At 38.2% G+C, this 15,000-nt stretch overlaps 1 protein-coding gene across 7 annotated transcripts in view; it reads right to left on the bottom strand.

The window, feature by feature from the left end:
- Positions 1-12,576: 12,576 nt before the first annotated feature.
- LOC147015035 (E3 SUMO-protein ligase PIAS2-like) overlaps positions 12,577-15,000 on the bottom strand; it is a 297,048-nt gene continuing 294,624 nt past the window's right edge. For all 7 annotated transcript variants that reach the window (XM_085849372.1, XM_085849367.1, XM_085849368.1 and 4 more), the window contains one exon: positions 12,577-15,000. This exon is cut by the window's right edge. The gene's annotated coding sequence lies outside the window, so the exon portion shown is untranslated.

Here is a 15,000-nt window from a genome sequence, read left to right as displayed (position 1 = left end):
CTGGCTCTCGAGAACGCGACGTACAGTTGTTCATGCGAAAAAACTGGAGATGGTAAGTATATTCCCACTCTATGAAATGTTTGTCCTTGCGCCTTGTTAATGTGTCGACGACAGACGTAATGACGTCAGCGAATGACCGATGACGTCATGACGTCCTTACGCCTCAGTGGTGACGTCACACGTCGCCATGTAAACGAATGTAAACCAAAAAGTGTTTATTCTGCTTCAGAGTTGAAAGTTGACTATTGCCACTATGTGCGATGCACTCTTATAGGTACGAAATCTCTTTCAGTCCAGGTCACAGTACCGAGAAAAACGTGACGCGACCGCTAGGAGGAGCACAAAATTGGTCCTTCTGTATTAATATATCGATTGTTGATCCTGTTGATAAAAAATAAATTTCTGATTCAGTCAAGTACTCTTCTGGAGAATTTGATCAATGCAAACAACCTCAGCGGTATAGTTCACTCGAGCTATCTTTTTTTTTTTCTTGAAATGATTTTTTTCATCAACCGCTGTCACAACGGGTTCACGAGTCATCTCAGTTCATTGAAATTTCATTATATACTCGAACACTGTAAAACACAAATCGCCTTCATAAGACTTCGAAAAATATCCAGTTTTACAATACTTGGACATGTTCAATAAGGTACTGTACAAGACTGCTTCGACAGTGGTAAACTTTCGGGTATTTATGCCTTTGCTGACGAGTCACCAGAGGCATTGTGTTTTTGGGTTGTCCGTCTGTCCATGCGTCTGTGATAGGTTTTCGTTTCCTCGATAACTTAAGAACGGCTAAAGGGATCTCAGTCAAACTTGATACGAGTATGTATAATGATGTAAAGATGAACCCATTAGATTATGGGGTCGATCGGTCAGAGATCCCATCAGGTAGAAATTCTGTAATGCTAACTTGTGAACCAGTGATGGGATTTTGACCAAACTTGATATAAGTCTATATTATAATGCAAAGATGAACTGCTTAGATTTTTAACATCAAGAGGTCAGAGGTCATGCCAGGTAAAAATGTTATTGAGGTAGGTATTTGAACTAAATGAAGTACATGTACCATGATACATATGTACAGATTATATATTGAGGTTAAATGGTCTTGAGGTGTTGGGTCAAAGTTAGAATAAGCAAAGACAATGTGGACAGAGACATATGGGTCGATATTACAAGGTTGAATTATTTTAATGTTTTTTCTCTAACCTTTAAAATCATTATGTTATTTCAATTTAATTATTTACTTAACACTGCATGGGGTAAGGTTTTCTATGAACTCCCTTCTTGATATGAAATGATTTTTTTCATCTTATAATGTTTTTATTTCTTGATTCTGTACTTTTTACCTCCACTGCTGAAGGTGGATGGAGGTTGTGTTCACCCCTGTCTTGTCTGTCTGACTATTTGTGTGTGAACAGGATATCTCAAACAGTTGTGGACGGATGAGGACGAAATTTGGTGGAGAGTTTGGGTGTGTGACAAGGATGAATTGATTAGGTCCAATAATATATAATTAATAACTTCACCAGCATTCTGCTGTATTCACCCTTTCATTTGCCCAAAGACATCTTCCATCTGCTTGGAAGTCAGAAAACACTCCTACTCCTTCTTCTTCTTCCTCTTCCTCTTCCTCTTCTCCTACTCAACGGCCACGATTACTCTCACGTTCTTTTGGGATTAGCAAGTTTGGCTCAAGTCTTTCACGAACCGGTTGGCCAGGCCTGATGTCTGATTAAGGTTAGGACAGGAATTTTAGTGGGGCAACTTAGCTAAATATAGCATACCAATTGTGCATTTTGTGAGGAAAGCACCAAATTTGGCACACAAGTAGCCTATCATATTATGAACAGATTTGGATGTTGGACCATCTTAAATTCAGCCGTTGATGGCTGTGGCAGCCATTTTCCACTGCCATCAAAAATTTTGAGATGGCCCAATATCCAAATCTGTTCATAATATGATAGCCTACTGGTGTGCCAAATTTGGTGCTTTCCTCACAAAATGCACAATTGTTATGTGAAGTTGCCCCACTATTTGTAATTTGTTCATGCTGCCGGCGATAGCTCTCCTACTCTTTGTGAAGAACACAATGGGATCTTTGACGTCACCAACTAGCGACGGCAGACGGGACTCGCAGTCTTACGTCCAGCTGAGGGGCGGCACTAAAATGCATGATTCACCTGCCTGTGAAACACTGGGATGACAGTTTATTGACCTTTTCGACATTATGAAATCCTGTTCTCACGCATTGTAAGATTTCAAGGTCAGAGTGGGTCATCCATTGTTTCAGCTTGCTGGACGTGTGAATGATGAATTTCAACACATCCATCATGCAGATTTCAACACATCCATCAAGCCCCCCCCCCCCCCGACAATATCAATTCAATTTCGGTTTATTCAAATGAGACAAAGACTTAAAAGTCAAGTTTGCAATGTAATTTTTTTTTTTTTAATTACAAGATATGCTGGTAATATAAAATACACTTGACCAGTTATTTAAAAAACACTTAATTGCAATCGTTACGTGTAAATTAATACTATTCAAATAAGTAATAGTATAATTTCTAACAAAGAAGCATAATTGTGACAAGAACAAAAACAACACAACAAGAATAAGAGCAATCAGAGATTGCAGACTCTCACCAGGACTTTTGTTTGTGTGGTGTTTGTGTACTGGTGTGTTACGTAATTAATAATAGACATAACTATAACTGCTGGTAGTGATTACCGGGTACCAAGACATCCTGCTTTGATGCAACCCTGCTTTAATCGGTCATTGACGCTGACCCATGGTGTTTATTATTATTCAATTTAGTTCCGAATGGGATGAAAATAAATTCAATTCAAATCAAACGGAAGACCAAATCGGTACAATACTGCATTGGAGTAATCACAAGGAACCTGAATAAGCAAAAAGCAAAGATGAAGTCATCAGGAGGAACCGAGATAGGATTTGGGTTTCAGCTACGACTCCTCCATTCTCAAAACCATCCAGCACAGCCAAGTACGCCATATAAAATTTTTTTTTAAAGACCCTGTATCAAAAATATGAAATAATCCTGGCTGCCAAACCATGCGTCTGATCAGGTTGAAATTTAAAACGTGTACGAGGTCCGTCTAAAAAGTAACGGGACTGAGCCTGCTGTGTGCTTCACTGACACAACTTGAATGAACACATTGCATCACAGTCTTTCGCAACAGGGACGGGAGGAGGTTGAAGACTATCCACGGTCTGGAAGACCTTCAACGAGCAGAACGGCGGACACCATCGAGCGTGTGAAGCAGATGGTGCGCGCAGATCGTCCACTCACGGTGTGGATGATTGCCGAGGAACTTTCCATCAACAAGGACACTGGAGCATCATCACTGAAAATCTCGAAATGCGCAAGGTGTGCGCAAAGATGGTCCTCAAGCTGTTGTCCGAGGACCAGAAACGGCAGTCACTGTCTGTCAAGACATTATCGAGCGCCTCGAGGACGATCCAGACCTGCTCGGGAGAGTCATTACTGGCGATGAATCATGGATATTCAAATACGATCCCGAGACCAAACGGCAGAGTCATCAGTGGAAAAGTCCAGCATCACCAACACCAAAGAAAGCAAAGATGTCGAAGTCGAAGGTTAAGGTGATGCTCATCACGTTTTTTGACATGAAGGGCATCGTCCACTTCGAGTTTCCACCACAGGGTCAAACAGTGAATCAATACATGTACAAGGAGATCCTCTGGTGCCTCATGAGATCAGTCCGGGACAAGAGGAGGGATCTGTGGGAGAACAACGCCTGGGTGCTCCACCATCACAACGCCCCTGATCACAGAGCCCTGAGCATCCGACAGTTTCTGGCAGAGAGGAAAGTGCCAACTCTGGAGCAACCCCCACATTCGCCAGACTTGGCCCCTTGTGATTTTTTCCTATTCCCCAAGCTCAAGGGGATGATCAAGGGGACCAGATTTCCTGATGTGGAGGCCCTCAAAAGGGCCGTGACGCCGGAGCTCCGGAGGATTCCAGAAGCATCGAAGCGTGGAAGAAGAGGATGATGGGAAAGTGTGTGAGACTGGAGGGAAACGATTTTTAAGGTGACAAGCTGTGATTTCAATATATTTTTTGGAATAAAATTTATGTGAAGTCAGTCCCGTTACTTTTTAGACAGACCTCCTATTCCACGTCACTGCGAGATCATAATTGTGAAGTTTCACTTCGATTGATGAAGCGTTACAAGAGAAATAATTTTTTAAAAGATTTTTGCTCTATCCAATATGGCTGTGATCCATCAATTATTCATGAACATGAGTATCCACAAGGCTTGGGGAACATGTATGTGAAGTTTCCCTTCGATCTGTTCAGCCGTTTCAGTGAAGAAGATTTTGAAGTTTTTTTTTTTGTTTTATTTTAAACAATATGGCTGCCAAACCACGTGACTGGTGACGGAATCAATATTTTTCTGTTGACCAATTTATCCCTAGATTACCCTCAAAATTTTTCATACTGATCAGCTGGAGCATTCCATGAATGCAATTATGATGTCATAACAAAGGCACATATGACATCATGAAAAATAATCACACTATTTTCCCCTGTGGAGTTTTTGCTACGTGCCAAGTTTCAAATATTTCCATGGTGCGGTTTCAGAGACACAGAGGTCCAAAGCTTTTTTATTTTTTCCAACATGGCTGCCACACCGCGTGACCTCTGACGTCATAATTATTAAAACATTCTACATGAGTAGTCACTCCTATGGTGAAAATTTTGTGTCAATCCGACAAGCTGTTGCAGAGAAAAACACTCATGTTCTTTGTGGGAAAACAAACAAACAAGATGTCATGCATTAACACGATACTTACGAAATCCATAAAACAAATTTGACCTTAAAAAATAATTGGTGGCTGAATTAATTGACAAAATACACAAATCTTCAAATTTCAAGTCCAATGGATGAAAATTGACAATTTTATATATTTGGCCTATGTTGACCTTTTGGCCAAAGATTACCTCAAAAATAATTAGTGAATTCAGTGACATGAAAAATAGAAATCCTCTTCAAATTTCAAGTCAATCGGAAGAAAATTGAGGATTTTAGAAATCTTACCTCGGTTGTTGACCTTTGGCTTAGGTTGACCTTTGGCTTACGTTGACCTTTTGGTCTATGTTGACCTCAAAAAGTAATTGGTGGTTGAATTCAATGACTAAATATGCAACTCTTCAAATTTCTAGTCAATCGTATGAAAATTGAGGATTTTAGAAATTTAAAAATTTGTTATCTTTTGGCCTATGTTGACATTATGACCTCAAATGCCATCAATATCCTCTTGTTTTAAGGAATGGGAAAGAAATGGGGGAGGGGAGGACAGAGAGTGGGGGTGGGTGTCAGAGAGGAGACAGTCCTATTTGTCCTTTTTCGTCCCTTTTAAGACCCTTAAGACTCTCCTTATCACCTAATGCTGCCGGACTACAACCAACCGCCCTACAACCGCCCTCGATCAAGAGACTCGCATCTGTCCCAGTTGGGGCTATTAATTTTGTCGGATGAAAAAGAAATTAGATAGGAAGAGAGCCAAAGTACTACAAAACTATAGGCTCATGTTCTGCAGTGTTCAAAATATAATATTCCATTGAAATTGAGTCGTTCCTCGATCATAGACTGACATATGTAGACAGAGAGACTGTGAACCAATTGCTTAACCCAGCTTTGCGGTTAGCCCTCAAGGTAAATACTCAGCAGATAAGAGGGACAGCTATACCACCTCCGTCTCTGAAGGTGAAGGAGGTCATGTTTTTTTGAGGAGAAACCCAATAACTCTCTAAATGAATTATCAATTGTGAAATCAACCTTGTAGTTATTTTTAACTTTAATCGTTGATTTTGAAGTATGTTTTTGAATGTCTATAACAATATTTTTTGGTTCATCACCCTGTTCTTTCATAAGACGAGCAATTTCGGAAGATATTTGAGAAATCTCATATGCTCCGGGTGAGACTGTTATCGTTTTGTATCCACTTCCCGGATTATAACTAAACTTGTCATTTTTCTCGCTTATATTAAATAAGGTATTATAAGTTTCCATGGACAATAAAGATGCCTCATATTCTTTTGTTGTGTCAAGTTGTAGTGGGTATGGGAATGAAGATGTGTGGTCGCTTGTTGTGAAATTGAAACTAAGGATTGTGCTTCTCATCTTATTTAATATGAGATAAAATGTCTTTATATTGATATTTATTAATTATTTTCATGTTCATCAACTGGTCTAAAATGGCTGATGCTTCATTAAAACAATTGTTATTTCCAGCCTTCTTACTGCCTAACAACAATAACAGTCTATTAACTAATTGCGATGGGTCATTTGGAAGAAAACTAACACCTGAACCAAGGATACTTAAAGCCTGAATAATGTGTTTCTCCTTCTCATTCTTCCTACTTTTACCAGAAGGAATAACCTTATAATTTAGAGTGTTCAGCAGATCAATATATACTCTATCATCATTATTTTCCATATCCAATGGTTTATCAATATACTTTGATTCATCCCTCACAGTTGAACCTTGTCTTCCATCTTTTGTGAGAAGAAACATTAATCTCGGAGTTAGTTTAACAGGGGGTTGAGCAGAACCCAAGAACCTTAATTCATCATTAAATATCAATACCTTTTCTTGAACAAGATGAAATATTGCTGATTGTTCTGTTGGAATGAGTCCTGCTTTGGTTTTTGAATCCGCTGAATATTCATTGTTTTGAAGAGCATTCACAATATAATCAGGGGGTCGATTAATCTCTTCCAGTTGTTGAAATAAACCTTCATCATCATATTCTAATTCTCCTAAATGCTCTAATTCTTCCTCCGTCATTTGATCAAAATCTTTTAACATTTGAAGTTTTTAGGAGTATATTCTACTGTGGGAACTGTGGAAACATCTTTCATTTTTTCTTGGGAAGTTTTTAAAAGTGGTTTAAAAAATTTCTCTTGTTTTCTTTCAAATGCTTCTTCGCCCGTTAGTTTCTGTCTGCGTTTCTTCTTTATGTCTTCCTGTTGTTTTACAACTTTTGAAACCAACTCTTGATGTTCCTTAAATGTTCTTGCTCTTTCTTTTGCATCCATTTATTTATTGTAAAATATAATTTAATGAATTGTAAAGATCAACAGGGAAATTTTCCTTTTCTTCATCATTCAAGTAGATGTGTTCAAATAAATCCTTTTCTTTAAATATTTCATCAAATTCTTTATTAACATTAATGCGAGTTGTAATTTCTTCTTCACTAATACTTGCATCTCTGCTTTTCATACGTTTGCGTTGAGTTTCTTCATCAACATCAAAACCGAATGATAAAATCTTCACTCCACTCAGATGTTTAATAATTTGTCTCGTTCCTTCTGGATTAGTTTCTAATAACCCAACACCACCAGATTTTAGTTTCCTTAACTCACTCTTACAATGTGAATATTTTGTTGTACCAAGAGAAACCTCCTCAAACATTTGACCTTCATTCCTCAATCGCATATGTTCCTCCACTGAAATATAGTGATAATCTTCACCTTTTACTTCTCCAGGTCTTATTGCTCTAGTTGTTGTTGATACAATGCGTATCACGGGGTGTTTTTCAAGTAAATTTACAATATTCGCATTTGTACTACACAAGAACCTTGATTTATGAAAGTTTTTTCCAGAAGCAGATTTACCCATAAGATTTACAATAATAGTTGTCATTTATATATGTAATTGTTTATAAAACAAAAAATATATCCCTTAATATCTCATCTTGTTTCACAACAATATATTTATATTTTTTAGTCGTGTGCTTCATGTAATCCTCAAATTTCTTTTTACTACATAATGTAGAACAATTATCTCTCCAAAAATTATTGATATCTATTGAATTTAACTTGAATAAAATAAAAGTATTAGCATTGTTTCTGATGGAACGACGAGGAAGTTGAAAGTACGATTGACTAAGATAAATACAATTACAAGAAGAATGTCTCCCTCTTGTGTAGTAGCTGTCCATTACCGTTTGGTTTCTCTCATTAACACAATCATCAAAGATAACGAGGTTCTTTTTTGATTTATCCAAATCTTGGGGAGACGGTATATCATCCGTATTATCACTAAGAATACAAGTTATAGGATTTGATTTCTTTTTACATCTCTGTGTATCACAAAATAGTTGAATTATATCTTCAATGTTATAATCATTTAGGTTTTTTTGACATTTAAATAAACCGATTATATCTTCTTTTTGAAGACCAGCATTAAAACCTTGTGAGAGTAGTTGATGGTTGAAAACTCGACTTTGTGAAAATTATTAAATTATCATAATCTAAAAAGTTGGGAGTGAGGAGCATTTTTAAAAGTAAGCAGGTTTTTCCACATCCACTTGAACCAACTATTAGACATCTTAATGAATTTGGGAGATTTTTATGGTTGTTAAATTTTATCTTATTTTCCCAAATGGGTAAAAAATCATTCATTTATATATTTGGAAAACAGGTTATTTAATTTATTATTGGCTTTTTTAGAAACTCTATATTTTATCCTAAGTTCAGGTTTAATTTCAAGATAATCCATTATTTTATTTATACAATATCTTGTGTTGATATTTCCCTGAAAATTACATCCATGAATAATATATAACAACAATCCTTTGAACATTTCTCTTATACGTTCAGTTTCTTCCCTTGTAAGGAAAGGTGTTATTACCCTCATACTTTACATTCATTTCTCTAATCAATCTTGTAAAGTAATTCATTATCGTACAGGTAATTTTATGTGTTGTCCTTTCACAGGTAATTTTAGATGTTGTCGTTTCACAGGTAATTTTATGTGTTGTCGTTTCACAGGTAATTTTATATGTTGTCGTTTCACAGGTAATTTTATATGTTTTCGTTTCACAGGTAATTTTATATGCTGTCGTTTCACAAGTAATTTTACGTGTTGTCGTTTCACAGGCAATTTTATGTGTTGTCGTTTCACAGGTCATTTTATGTGTTGTCGTTTCACAGGTAATTTTATGTGTTGTCGTTTCACAGGTAATTTTATGTGTTTTCGTTTCACAGGTAATTTTATGTGTTGTCATTTCACAGGTAATTTTATGTGTTGTCGTTTCACAGGTAATTTTATATGTTGTCGTTTCACAGGTAATTGTATATGTAGTCGTTTCACAGGTAATGTTTTATGTTGTCGTTTCACAGGTAATTTTATGTGTTGTCGTTTCACAGGTAATTTTATGTGTTGTCGTTTCACAGGTAATTTTACATGCTGTCGTTTCACACCTAATTTTATATGTTGTTGTTTCACAGGTAATTTTATTTGTTGTCGTTTCACAGGTAATTTTATGTTGTCGATTCACATGTAATTTTGTATTGTTACAGTTGTGTAAATTCACAGAACACCATTCAGGTTCCCCGAAGATCAGTTATGTCGATAAGTGTGTGTCCAGATTAGATTTCCCCACCAATGTCGAAAGGGAATTATTCGTGTGCCAGGCTGTGAATCTTGAGGTACTATTATTCTTTTCTATCTTAATTTTAAACATCTCCTCACCATCTTCTCCACAACCACCAACATCTCTTTCAAACAAACAGCATCTCTTCAACGACACCACTACACCCATGCCACCTCCACCACCACAACGACATCTTGACAACCACGCCATCCCCACCACAGCGCTAACGACATCTCAACAACCTCTTCAATCTCCACAACACACCAGCCCTCCTCCACAAACAAAAGCAACGGTTGAGAATAACACAATACTCTGAAGAGAGAACAACTCAACAACTCCCGCCCCGATATCCCTCAAAACGAGTAAACAGAAGTGACAGTTACTAAATGTATGAAAACCCGAGAACTCTCCGGGAATTTTCCCGCGAGCGCCCCGGGCGATAAAGGGCCGCGTTGGAACGTTGAGTGAGAGGGCTTTTGACGAGTCGGTGTGGAGAGTGCTGGGTGAGTGGAATTGGAAAGAGGAGTTGGTCGAGTAGAAGCCGGAGAGGAGTCGCCAGCCGGATTGCCGTTGAAGGCACTGGTGGAGTCCAGAGGAGTGCAGGCAGACACCGAGGGTCGCCGAACTAGGCCCTAGTGAGTCACCATGAGGGTGGCAGATAACCTGCACGGCCTCGCGGAGCTCCTTCGGTCTTCCAAGCTCCGAGAAACATTAAAGGCTTAAGGGCCCAGTTTTCCCTTTTCTTTTCTGGGGTTTTTACATGGAAGTCTGTGGCACCTTGTCCTTTAAGTGGGATTGTCATAAGTATAATAAAATAAAATATCGTAATTGAAATCAAGCCATTGGGGAAGAGGAAGGATTTCATGTCTGAAGCGATGATGGACTCCATAACCTTGTTGATGGTTGGGAGAAAGCTGGTCTGCTGTTGCAGGGATCTGTTTTTTCACTTTTTTATGCAAAGTGGTAATGTTTGCTGATTTCCAAGGAGATGGCTGATGACTTTGAGCAAATGAGAGGGTGAAGAGAACAGATAATAAAAATAAGTAAACCAATTGTCTTCTTTTTGAAGACCCGCATTAAAACCTTGTGATCGTAATTGATACTCGGGGTGAAAACTTGACTTTTTGAAAATTATTAAATTATCATAATCTAAAAAGTTGGGACGAAGGAGCATCTTTAAAAGCAAGCAGGTTTTTCCACATCCATTTGAAGCACCTATTAAGCAACTTAATGGGTTTGATATATTTTTATGATTGATAAATTTTACCTTAGTTTCCCAAAAAGGTAAAAAAACATCATTCATTTATATATTTGGAAAACAGGTTATTGGTTGAAGAAAGAATAAAATTTTTACAGGCTTTTTTTAAACACTGTTTTATCCTGAGTTCAGGTTTAATTTCAAGATAATCCATTATTGTATTTATACAATATCTTGTGTTGGTATTTCCCTGAAAATGATAATCATGAATAATAATTAACATCAATCCTTGAACCATGACCCAAATTTTATGAATCTCTTCTGTTGTAAGGAAAGGAGTGTCCCTCAACATCATAAACACCACTATTTATGTGAAAATCTTCTTTAAATAAATGTTTTTCATCAGAAAAATTAATATTCATTTTTCCTTATAATCTGGTAGAGCAATTCATTTTTGGTGTAATTTTGAAAGTTATGTTCCTTTTCATATTTTTTAATCATTATTTAGAAGATAATTACAAAATAGACATTGTTAATAGGCTTTTGACTGTTTAATCCCACTCTACCACATGCAGGACAATTATATGTAATATCAGGGAATTTAAGAGGTTCAATATATTGTTTGGATTCAGCATATGTTTTCACTGAAAATAAAATTCATCTTCACTATAATCAGTGCTTTCATAATCATCGTTTGAACACAAACTCTCAGTATCATAACTGTCTTCTATTCGAACAGAGATATTATCACCATTATCATAATCTTCAGCTGCAGAATGACTCATTTATTTAGGAAAAAAGAATCTTGATGAAACACCATCTATATCTATATATTTCTTTGTGCCAACAATCAGATATTGTTTTTTCAACAGTTACGGTTATTTTGAAATGACTGTTGATGAAGATTGAACAAAAAAAACATTTCTCCTGATTTATGAATTTCCTTCAGGATTACGAACCCAATATTCACATCTTTAAGAGTATCATCAATATAAATACAAATTCCATCTCGATTACTCCAAAGAGTTCTATCTTCTCTTTCTAATGCTTCATTCATCAGAGTTTTAAATTTTATTGTTTGAACTTGTTCCATTGCCTTCTCGAGTTTTGTATATATCGCTAGGAGGAGAGAAGCTTTTGTTAAGATTTGGAATAAAGAAGAGTAATTAAATAGAGAAATCAAAGAAGCTTTCCCACAAAAGAAAATTGAGTTAAAATAATTATTACAATTGTCTTTCTTCATTTTTACATCTCACATATTTTTCAATATCTTCCATCACGTCATGGGGCAGCCATGTTGGAAAAACTTTGGACCTCTACCTCAGAAACTGCGCTATGGAAAAAAAATTGAAACTTGGCACATGGAAAGGACTTCTCATGGGGAATAAGCATAATTTTTTTTTTTTTTCTGACATCGGTGAAGTGGTATCCTGGTCTAAATTTGAAGTGTAGAACATTTGAGACTCAACTCGGGATAATTTGGTTGAAAGAAAGACCGAGTGCTAAGACCCGTAAGACGCAAAATACCCAAAGAAAAAGTAGGTTGTATCAAAGCGGGGCAGCTTGGAACCCGGTCATAACTGCCCACAGTCATAGTTTGGCTCGTCCAATTAGCCACATGCCCATATTGTTTTGTAATAACATTACTATTATCATGAGTGTTATTAAAGCGGCCTGGGAAAAACACCTTTGGGGAGGGGGATCAATGAAGCCGCTACAACCTCTGTTGTGTGACCCTCAGTCCTTCTGTCAAGTTTGGTTGAGATCAGATAAGTAACAACCAAATCGAATATTTTAGTATGATAACTGTGAAAATGAAATAAAAAAATTACATAATTAAATCTTCTGATTTTCCAAGAGGCATACAAACCCTGGTTATAAAGTGGGAAATGAACATCCGTCACAAACACCCGATGCACTTGCAAAAAAGTGAACAGTACCTACAAAAAACTGTTTATTCAATTCACAATTCAGCAAATAAGCCAAAAACATGCAGCAATAAATACAATCATGTACACATTATAAAATATATAGTAGCAGAGAATCTGGAGAAAGAAAGGTAAACATCAAGGAAATGCATCCTTACTATAATTCATGGACCAGTGTTTGTGAGAGAGGTCAATAACCATGCAGGTCAGGGAGCATGCACCAGAGCAGCATGTCATAGCGTCCACTTTCCACCAGTATTCCAAGGACCTCCATCTGGCCATCACCATCTCCTCGAGATGCCAATAAACCTGCTGCAACCATGAGGTGCATTGTCGGCCTCCTCCACTCATGGGGCTCCCTTGCTGAGAGAATCTGGTGAGCAGGATCAGCGTCAGGAAAATAAGCCGTAGCTGATGCTCATGGTCTACAGGTAAAAAATCTCATCCGAGTCTCTCAGAAACTGCTTGTTGGACACCCAGTCTGACCAGCAATAGCCAAGGATTCTCCAAAGAAACCTGGTACCAAATTCATTACTTTGGTGAAAGTATAAAATTGCTGTGTTTAAAAAGTGGCAAAAGAACATTTTATGGAATTACATGATAAAACTACTGCTATGGACCTCTTGTCTCCATTCCATTAACAAATGTTTTCTATTTTTTGGAAGTTCTTTAAAGCCAGATTTGCAAGCATGGAACAAAGTTTGAATAAATCCATACAGAAAGGCAAGGTTCATAAAAAAGTAATACAAAAAGAAAAAAATAATTCTCACCTGAGAAGGCAGAGAGGGTCCTTTCAACCCTTGACTCTACAACTGGACCAGATGCATCAGCTCGTTTCCAAAACACCTGCACTGCTACTCTTGCACATCCTCTGCCATTTTCACCCTCTTATTTGCTTGGCCTTGGACCTAGGTCATCTTCCATTTGCTTGGAAATCAGTAAATATTACTAAATTACATAGAATGGTGCAAAAAACTTATCCCCAAAACTAGACCTTCAGCTTATTTCCAATCATTAGCAAGGTGATGGAATCCATCATCGCAGTTGATCTGAAAACCTTCCTTTTCTCCAACAACCTCATCTCGGGTCACTCCACCTTGGACATGCTACTTGTACTCACTCACCCAACAATGGATGGAGGCCCCTAATGTTAGACATGAGTTCAGGGCCATCTCTGGACACATCTCATGCTTTTGATATAATTTGGCATCTTGCCTTGCTCTCCACACAAAAACTATGGCATCCAAGGCCAGCTCCACATGTGGCTTACTGATTTCCTTGACTCACATAGCCAATGTGTGGCACTCAATGAAATCCTTTCATCTCCTCCTCCCTGCCAAGGATGGAGTGCCCCCAAGGCAGTGTTCTGGGTTCAGTCCTATTCCTGATCTTTATCAATGATCTCACTGACTCTGGGAAATCCTCTTCATCTATTTGCTGATGACTTCCATCCTCTGCCATGACATCCCTCATCCTTCAGGCAGGCTGCAGCTTCCCTCTCTTCAGACCTTGAAAAAAATATATAAAAAAAATAAATCACAAGCTGGTCAAACACTTGGAATATGTCTTTCAATCCTGACAAATCTCACACTCTCACTCTCCAAAAGGACCGTCGAGCAAACCCTCCTCCCCTCCCCCACCACCAATCTACTGACTTAAAAATCCTTGAGGAGGTTGTCATTCAAACTTCTGGGTCTCACGAACAGCCACAATCTTTCTTGGGCAAACCACATTTCAAAATTGGCATCCTCTGTCATACAAACTCCTTTGGCACACCTGAACTCCAATCCACCTGCAAGGCCTTCATCCACAGCTTGAGTACTGCTCTTCCCTCTGGGTCAGCCCCCTTGCCTCATCTTATTCAGATTGATGCTGTGGCAACCAAAGCCGAGTCAATGGGCTTGTCACAGACAGGTCGGTGGTCTCTTGTCTTCCACTGCCTCCTTTGTGCCCCCCCCCCCCCCAAGGTTTCTGTGGGGTTTGCAAAGTCCACCATAAACCTTCTTCTGGTAAAACTACCTAAATCCATTTTACTGCTCACATCCACTCATTTGTTCCTCATCTCTCCCACCTGTGGAATCAACTTTCACATCCTCTACCTCATTCTACCCTCCAAGTTTTGGATTGGGGACGATCTGAGATGGCGGTGAACTGTTCACCGTCATCTCAGATCATCCCCAACCCAAAAAAAACAATGATCTTTTTTTATGCCCCATTAATCCCTCCTCCTACCAAATTTCCAGTTTTCCCTTCTCAATCAATCTTGTCCACCCCAGGGATCATCTCCAGTCCCCTATTCCTCCCCACACCCATTGCTGGTCTGACTCCAAATCTTGGCCTTCTGCTCAGCTATTGACATTTCCACCTTCACTCTGCTGCTCCGTTTGTCCTGATCTGTTCAGTGTACTCGTACCAGCTCTTCCACGAGCCTTGACTA

This window comes from Eptatretus burgeri, chromosome 12, assembly GCF_056783735.1.
Source record: "Eptatretus burgeri isolate ZD-2024b chromosome 12, Ebu_testis_v1, whole genome shotgun sequence".
Classification (NCBI taxonomy): Eukaryota; Metazoa; Chordata; class Myxini; order Myxiniformes; family Myxinidae; genus Eptatretus; species Eptatretus burgeri.
The sequence above is the reverse complement of the archived record's forward strand: the minus strand, read 5'-3'. Positions and strand labels throughout refer to the sequence as shown.